The sequence below is a fragment of the Asterias rubens genome, chromosome 12 (assembly GCF_902459465.1).
Source record: "Asterias rubens chromosome 12, eAstRub1.3, whole genome shotgun sequence".
Lineage (NCBI taxonomy): Eukaryota > Metazoa > Echinodermata > Asteroidea > Forcipulatida > Asteriidae > Asterias > Asterias rubens.
This window is the reverse complement of record NC_047073.1, coordinates 6,626,573-6,635,535: the sequence shown is the minus strand read 5'-3', so window position 1 is coordinate 6,635,535 and position 8,963 is coordinate 6,626,573.

Genomic DNA, 8,963 nt, shown 5'->3' with positions numbered 1-8,963 from the left:
CGTCTGGCGGGGTGAGATGGGACACCTGTTCCTTCCATTCGCGCATCATGGCTTCCGTGTACAGGTTGAAAAGTACGGGGGACAAGGGGCAGCCTTGCCGCACCCCAACCGGCGTCTCAAATTCGTCAGTGGTCTGTCCCTTCCATGAGATCGAACCGTGGGCACCGTTGTAAAGGTTGGCGATGAGGCGGATGACTTCCGGCATGACACCGTATGCGTCGATGGTTTCCAGCAGTTTGTGGTGTATGACAGAGTCGAAGGCCTTTCTGAAGTCGACAAACACCAAGTGTAGTCTGCGACCAACTGCCAAGTGCGCTTGTCCGATAAGCTTGAGTGTGAATATGGCGTCGGTTGTAGACTTGCCCGCACTGAATCCATATTGTGTGTCGCTAACGGTGACCTTGGCGACTCTGTTCAAATCCTCTAGGATGATGTTGAGCATTATTTTGCTGGCATGCGTGATTAAAGCCAGGGTGCGGTAGTTACCGCAATCACCATTGTCACCTTTCTTATAGAGGGCGATGTAGTTCGATACCAGTGCCGAGGATGGCCATATGCCAGTTGTCCAGATGCGGTTGATGGCGCGATGGATTGCCGAAAAAACAACCGGGTCGTCTAGCATGGCTTTCAGAAACTCAGCTTGCAATCCGTCTGGGCCAGCAGCTTTCCCGTTTTTAAGCCGGGAGATGGCGCGTTTGATGACATCAGCAGGTAGTGGAGCGGATGCAAATTGGTGAGGCGTACACGTTGCACGCTGCAGGCTGGACTGAAAGTGCTCTTGAGCGTATTCGAGCCAGCGTTGTACTTCGTCTTCGTCTGCAGGAGTATCACTACTGTGCGTGTGTAAACAACGTACACCGCTGTGTGCACAGTTTACGATTTCATCAACGCCACGGGTCGATTTGTAAAACGGTTTATCAATACGGTATTATTCAAATTAGACCAATCAAAGACTGGCATTACCTAAACAAAGCATTCATGTAGCATTACTGATTTTATCATAATTCTAAAAAGCTCCGCTATATTTATTTCAGATTTTTGAAAATTACACACGACGAGTCCCTTTGCAGCATACTTTGCGTGTGTATACAACACCGCTGTGCGCACAGTTTAAGATTTCATCAACGCCACGGGTCGATTTGTAAAACAGTTTATCAACACGTTATCATTCAAACGAAGCCAATCAAAGACTGTCATTACCTAAACAAAGCATTCATGTAGCATTACTGATTTTATCATAATTTTATAAAGCTCCGTTATATTGATTTCAGATTTCTGAAAATTACACACCACGAGTCTCTTTGCAGCACACTGTGCGCGTGTACTACACTGCTGTGCGCACAGTTTAAGATTTCATCAACGCCACGGGTCGATTTGTAAAACGGTTTATCAATACGTTATCATTCGAACGAAGCCAATCAAAGACTGCCATTACCTAAACAAAGCATTCATGTAGCATTACTGATTTTATCATAATTTTATAAAGCTCCGTTATATTTATTTCAGATTTCTGAAAATTACACACTACGAGTCCCTTTGCAGCATACTGTGCGCGTGTACTACACTGCTGTGCGCACAGTTTTAAATTTCATCAACGCCACGGGTCGATTTGTAAAACAGTTTATCAACATGTTATCATTTAAACGAAGCCAATCCAAGACGGTCATTACCTAAACAAAGCATTCATGTAGCATTACTGTTTTTATCATAATTTTATAAAGCTCCGTTATATTTATTTCAGAGTTTTGAAAATTACACACGACGAGTCCCTTTGCAGCATACTGTGCGCGTGTACTACACTGCTGTGCGCACAGTTTAAGATTTCATCAACGCCACGGGTCGATTTGTAAAACAGCTTATCAATACGGTATCATTCAAATTATGCAAAACAAAGACTGGCATTAACCAAACAAAGGATTCATGTAGCATTACTGATTTTATCATAATTTTATGCAGCTCCGTCATATTTATTTCCGATTTTTGAAAATTACACACCACGAGTCCCTTTGCAGCATACTGTGCGCGTGTACTACACTAACACTGCTATGCGTACAGTTAACGATTTCATCAACGCCACGGGTCGATATGTAAATCGGTTTATCAATACGGTATCATTCAAATTAGACCAATCAAAGACTGGCATTACCTAAACAAAGCATTAATGTAGCATTACTGATTTTATCATAATTTTATAATGCTCCATTATATTTGTTTCAGTTTTTCGAAAATTACACACCACGAGTCCCTTTGCAGCATACTTTATGGTGTACATCACTGCTGTGCGTCAATTTACAATTTCATCAACGCCACGGGTCGATATGTAAATCGGTTTATCAATACGTTATCATTCAAACGAAGCCAATCAAAGACTGACAGTACCTAAACAAAACATTCATGTAGCATTACTGATTTTATTATAATTTTATAAAGCTCCGTTATAGATATTTCGGATTTCTGAAAATTACACACTACGAGTCCCTTTGCAGCATACTGTGCGCGTGTACTACACTGCTGTGCGCACAGTTTTAAATTTCATCAACGCCACGGGTCGATTTGTAAAACAGTTTATCAACATGTTATCATTTCAAAGAAGCCAATCCAAGACGGTCATTACCTAAACAAAGCATTCATGTAGCATTACTGATTTTATCATAATTTTATAAAGCTCCGTTATATTGATTTCAGATTTTTGAAAATCACACACCACGAGTCCCTTTGCAGCATACTTTGTATGTGTAAATCACTGCTGTGCGTACAGTTTCAGATTTCATCAACGCCACGGGTCGATTTGTAAAACAGTTTATCAACACGTTATCATTCAAACGAAGCCAATCAAAGACTGCCAGTACCTAAACAAAACATTCATGTAGCATTACTGATTTTATTATAATTTTATAAAGCTCCGTTATAGATATTTCGGATTTCTGAAAATTACACACTACGAGTCCCTTTGCAGCATACTGTGCGCGTGTACTACACTGCTGTGCGCACAGTTTTAAATTTCATCAACGCCACGGGTCGATTTGTAAAACAGTTTATCAACATGTTATCATTTAAAAGAAGCCAATCCAAGACGGTCATTGCCTAAACAAAGCATTCATGTAGCATTACTGATTTTATCATAATTTTATAAAGCACCGTTATATTGATTTCAGATTTTTGAAAATTACACACCACGAGTCCCTTTGCAGCATACTTTGTATGTGTAAATCACTGCTGTGCGTACAGTTTCAGATTTCATCAACGCCACGGGTCGATTTGTAAAACAGTTTATCAACACGTTATCATTCAAACGGAGCCAATCAAAGGCTGTCATTACCTAAACAAAGCATTCATGTAACATTACTGATTTTATCATAGTTTTATAAATCTCCGTTGCATTTATTTCAGATTTTTGAAAATTACACACCACGAGTCCCTTTGCAGCATACTGTGCGCGTGTACTGGGTACTACACTACTGTGCGCACAGTTTAAGATTTCATCAACGCCACGGGTCGATTTGTAAAACAGTTTATAAACACGTTATCATTCAAACGAAGCCAATCAAAGACTGTCATTACCTATACAAAGCATTCATATAGCATTACTGATTTTATCATAATTTTATAAAGCTCCGTTATATTTATTTTAGATTTTTGAAAATTACGCACCACGAGTCCCTTTGCAGCATACTTTGTATGTGTACTACACTGCTGTGTGCACAGTTTAATATTTCATCAACGCCACGGGTCGATTTGTAAAAAAACAGTTTATCAACACGTTATTGTACAAACGAAGCCAATCAAAGACTGCCAGTACTCAAACAAAGCATTTACGTAGCATTACTGATTTTATCATAATTTTATAAAGCTCCGTTATGTTCATTTCAGAGTTTTGAAAATTACACACGACGAGTCCCTTTGCAGCATACTGTGCGCGTGTACTACACTGCTGTGCGCGCAGTTTAAGATTTCATCAACGCCACGGGTCGATTTGTAAAACAGTTTATCAATACGGTATCATTCAAATTATGCAAAACAAAGACTGGCATTAACCAAACAAAGGATTCATGTAGCATTACTGATTTTATCATAATTTTATAAAGCTCCGTTATATTTATTTCCGATTTTTGAAAATTACACACCACGAGTCCCTTTGCAGCATACTGTGCGCGTGTACTACACTAACACTGCTATGCGTACAGTTTACGATTTCATCAACGCCACGGGCCGATTTGAAAAATCGATTTATCAACACAGTACTTTTCAAACGAAGCCAATCAAATACTTTCATTCCCTTAACAAAGTATTCATGTAGCATTACTGATTTTATCATGTTTTTGTAAAGCTTCATTATATTTATGTCAGATTTTTGAAAGTTAAAGACCACGAGTCCCTTTGCAGCGTATTGTGCGTGTGTACAACACTGCTGTGCGCACAGTTTAAGATTTCACCAACGATTTGTGGAACAGTTTATCGAAAGGACCCGCCCTTTGATGGTCGTTCGCTGATCGTCCTACAACTTACACGAATGTAGAAAACGATTGCTGGTGATGGACTGGAAGCAATGGTTTGCATGTATTCAATTCCAAATAATATGAAACAAACAACTTAACTTATATCTAAACTGAAGACACGCCGTTTTGTTTCTCTTGTGAATGGGAGTAAGACAACATTTATTGAATTTAGCAAAACGAGTATAATGAAGTTTAAGAACAATCTGTTAATATAAAACAATAAAAGCAGTGAAAAGAGTTAACAACTGTTTTAAGCATTTGCAAGTTTCGACGAGTAACAAATATAATGGCAAGTTAATCCATTAATTTTGTTATGTGCATGGTGTTTATACTCGTAAAGTTCACCACTCAAAAACTTAACAATTCATCCATTAGAGATAGCATTCAAGTTCGCTGGAGTTTCTTGAAGGGTGTGTCTTTTCATTTAAACTCATTTTTGGCCAGTCATTTTTTGGATTGTGCAATGTAAAACATAACACTTGGTTAAAAAGTTGCTTCCTTTATTATTTAGGTTTTTTGGTCAAATTCTGCAAATGAGCAGTCAATTTTATTTTCATGCGTTCGAATTCAAGCTGTTTTGCCTCTCCAGTTGTTACTGCGTTTCAAATTCAAAATTCGGCCATTCAATTTTGTTTTGAGTCGAGTCAAATTCCTGTAGCACTCTGTTCAATGTAGCGTACCGTCATTCTTGTTCGTGACACAACCGCCTCAAGAAGCGTCTGCGAATTTGAATGCTGCTTTGATGAATTTTAAATTGAATGATTATTTTGTTAAATCGAATGCAACATTACCATTAGGCCAAAAATTACAGTTGAACAACATTTGCCAAGATACCTGTCGCACAATTTTTTTTTTTAGGTAAGTCTTGGTCATTTTCCATTACATACACCTCCCCCCCCCCCCCCCCCCACCAACCCCCAAAATAAATACAAAATGAATGAATAAATATAGGATGGATTCTCCATTTCAAAAGGTTGCGCTCGATCTAAAATTGAATGCAGTACCTACCGTACCTACCAGTACTCGGAAAATGAGTAAATGACGCTGTCAAATTTGCTGCATTGTCTCCACGGTTATTATTAGACCGTGGGATTCATCATAAAAAAGGGCGCTAGTTTTCGAGTTATCTGCAACTACCTAAACTTTTCCCCCAGATTTACTTATGGTAGACTTTCATAAAATGTTAAAGTTGTCAAGGGTAAAACTTGCACAGTAATGGGTTGTTTTAGTTAGAAATTAATTACAAGAAAAAAGCGCCCTCTGTGGTCGAAACTGGAGAACGGTGCTCAAACTGTATGGGCAAATCAATACGGCACAAACGAATTGGGAAGTTACCGGATAATTTATTTTAGTGTCCTTTACAGGTTAACAGCTTTTTTCGCCAGATCTCAATTTAATTATTATAATTTACGAAAATATTAAAAGGTTTGTTATTCTGTACACCATTAATTTCCCCCATAGTGTTTTTCAATTGTTTGAATTACTGTCACCCACAAACAGGCTTTAATTAAATCTAAATTAAATAGATAACTTGAAAGGAAATAGAAGGATATTGTATATACAAGAGATACACATTTTTATTTTCTCACCATTTTTTTGTGTATTTCTTTCTTCTCTTCAGATGCCACATTTGTGGTATAAAAATCATAAATAAATCTGACGGAGCGTTAAAAGAAATACATTATAAAATCAGTAATGCTACAATATTGCTTTGTTAAGGTAATGGCAGTCTTTGATTGGCTTCGTTTGAACAATAACTGTTTTATCTATCGACCCGTGGCGTTGATGAAATCTTAAACTGTACGCACAGCAGTGTGGTACACATACAAAGTATGCTGCAAAGGGACTCGTGGTGTGTAATTTTCAAAAATCTGAAATAAATATAACGGAGCTTTATAAAATTATGATAAAATCAGTAATGCTACATGAATGCTTTGTTTAGGTAATGACAGTCTTTGATTGGCTTCGTTTGAATGATAACGTGTTTATAAACTGTTTTACAAATCGACCCGTGGCGTTGATGAAATCTTAAACTGTACGCACAGCAGTGTAGTACACGTACAAAGTATGCTGCAAAGGGACTCGTGGTGTGTAATTTTCAAAAATCTGAAATAAATATAACGGAGCTTTATAAAATTATGATTAAATCAGTAATGCTACATGAATGCTTTGTTTGAGTACTGGCAGTCTTGGATTGGCTTCGTTTGAACAATAACATGTTGATAAACTGTTTTATAAATCGACCCGTGGCGTTGATGAAATCTTAAACTGTACGCACAGCAGTGTAGTACACGTACAAAGTATGCTGCAAAGGGACTCGTGGTGTGTAATTTTCAAAAATCTGAAATAAATACAACGGAGCTTTATAAAATTATGGTTAAATCAGTAATGCTACATGCATGCTTTGTTTGAGTACTGGCAGTCTTGGATTGGCTTCGTTTGAACAATAACATGTTGATAAACTGTTTTATAAATCGACCCGTGGCGTTGATGAAATCTTAAACTGTACGCACAGCAGTGTAGTACACATACAAAGTATGCTGCAAAGGGACTCGTGGTGTGTAATTTTCAAAAATCTGAAATAAATATAACGGAGCTTTATAAAATTATGATTAAATCAGTATTGCTACATGAATGCTTTGTTTGAGTACTGGCAGTCTTGGATTGGCTTCGTTTGAATGATAACGTATTGATAAACCGATTTACATATCGACCCGTGGCGTTGATGAAATTGTAAATTGACGCACAGCAGTGATGTACACCATAAAGTATGCTGCAAAGGGACTCGTGGTGTGTAATTTTCGAAAAACTGAAATAAATATAAGGGAGATTTATAAAATTATGATAAAATCAGTAATGCTACATGAATGCTTTTATAGGGAATTACAGTCTTTGATTGGCTTCGTTTGAATGATAACGTATTGATAAAGCGTTTTACAAATCGACCCGTGGCGTTGATGAAATTGTAAACTGTACGCACAGCAGTGTTGTACACACGCACAGTATGCTGCAAAGGGACTCGTTGTGTGTAGTTTTCAAAAATCTGAAACAAATATAATGGAGGTTTATACAAATATGATAAAATCAGTAATGCTACATGAATGCTTTGTTTAGGTAATGAGAGTCTTTGATTGGTCTAATTTGAATGATACCGAATTGATACACCGATTTACAAATCGACCCGTGGCGTTGAAATCTTAAACTGTGCGCACAGCAGTGTAGTACACGCGCACAGTATGCTGCAAAGGGACTCGTGGTGTGTAATTTTCAAAAATCTGAAATAAATATAACGGAGCTTTATAAAATTATGATTAAATCAGTAATGCTACATGAATGCTTTGTTTGAGTACTGGCAGTCTTGGATTGGCTTCGTTTGAACAATAACATGTTGATAAACTGTTTTATAAATCGACCCGTGGCGTTGATGAAATCTTAAGCTGTACACACAGCAGTGTAGTACACATACAAAGTATGCTGCAAAGGGACTCGTGGTGTGTAATTTTCAAAAATCTGAAATAAACGGAGCTTTATAAAATTATGATTAAATCAGTAGTGCTACATGAATCCTTTGTTTGGTTAATGCCGGTCTTTGTTAGGCACAATTTGAATGATACCGTATTGATAAACTGTTTTACAAATCGACCCGTGGCGTTGATGAAATCTTAAACTGTGCGCACAGCGGTGTTGGATACACACGAACAGCGACAGGACTCGCGTGGTCTTTAATTTTCAAAAATCTGAAATAAATATAATGGAGCTTCATAAAATTATGATAAAATCAGTAATGCTACATGAATGCTTTGTTTAGGGACTGGCAGGCTTTGATTGGTTTCGTTTGAACAATAACGTGTTGATAAACTGTTTTTACAGATCGACCCGTGGCGTTGATGAAATCGTAAACTGATGCACACGCACAGTATGCTGCAAAGGGACTCGTGGTCTTAAATTTTTAAAAATCTGAAATAAATGTAACGGAGTTTTATAAAAATACGATAAAATCAGTAATGACACAGGAATCCTTTGTATAGGTAATGGCAGTCTTTGATTAGTTTAATCTGAAGAATACCGTATTGATAAACCGTTTTTAACAAATCATACCCTTTTAGTTGATGAAGAGTTTGTATTCTGTGGATACGCATTGCTTTGTTGTATATTTAAAAATCTTGAAATATACTTTAAAAATCAGCAATATATTAATGGTTGTGAATACAAATAAATAAACTAAATGTCTGAACTTTAGAGCGAAACTCCAAAATATCGGTGTATCTACCATACAAAAAAACACAAACAAATCTTAGGGAGAAAAAGCTCAAGGAATGGTAGCGAGTCTACGTATTGCTGCTCCGTTTGACGACTACTGATTACATCGGATCCTTTCGAGTAGCGATCGACTCCTGGCGTTTGGAAACTAACATCTACCTCCATATAAGGTCTTCTTATTGAGATAATAATTGTAGATAAAAAGTG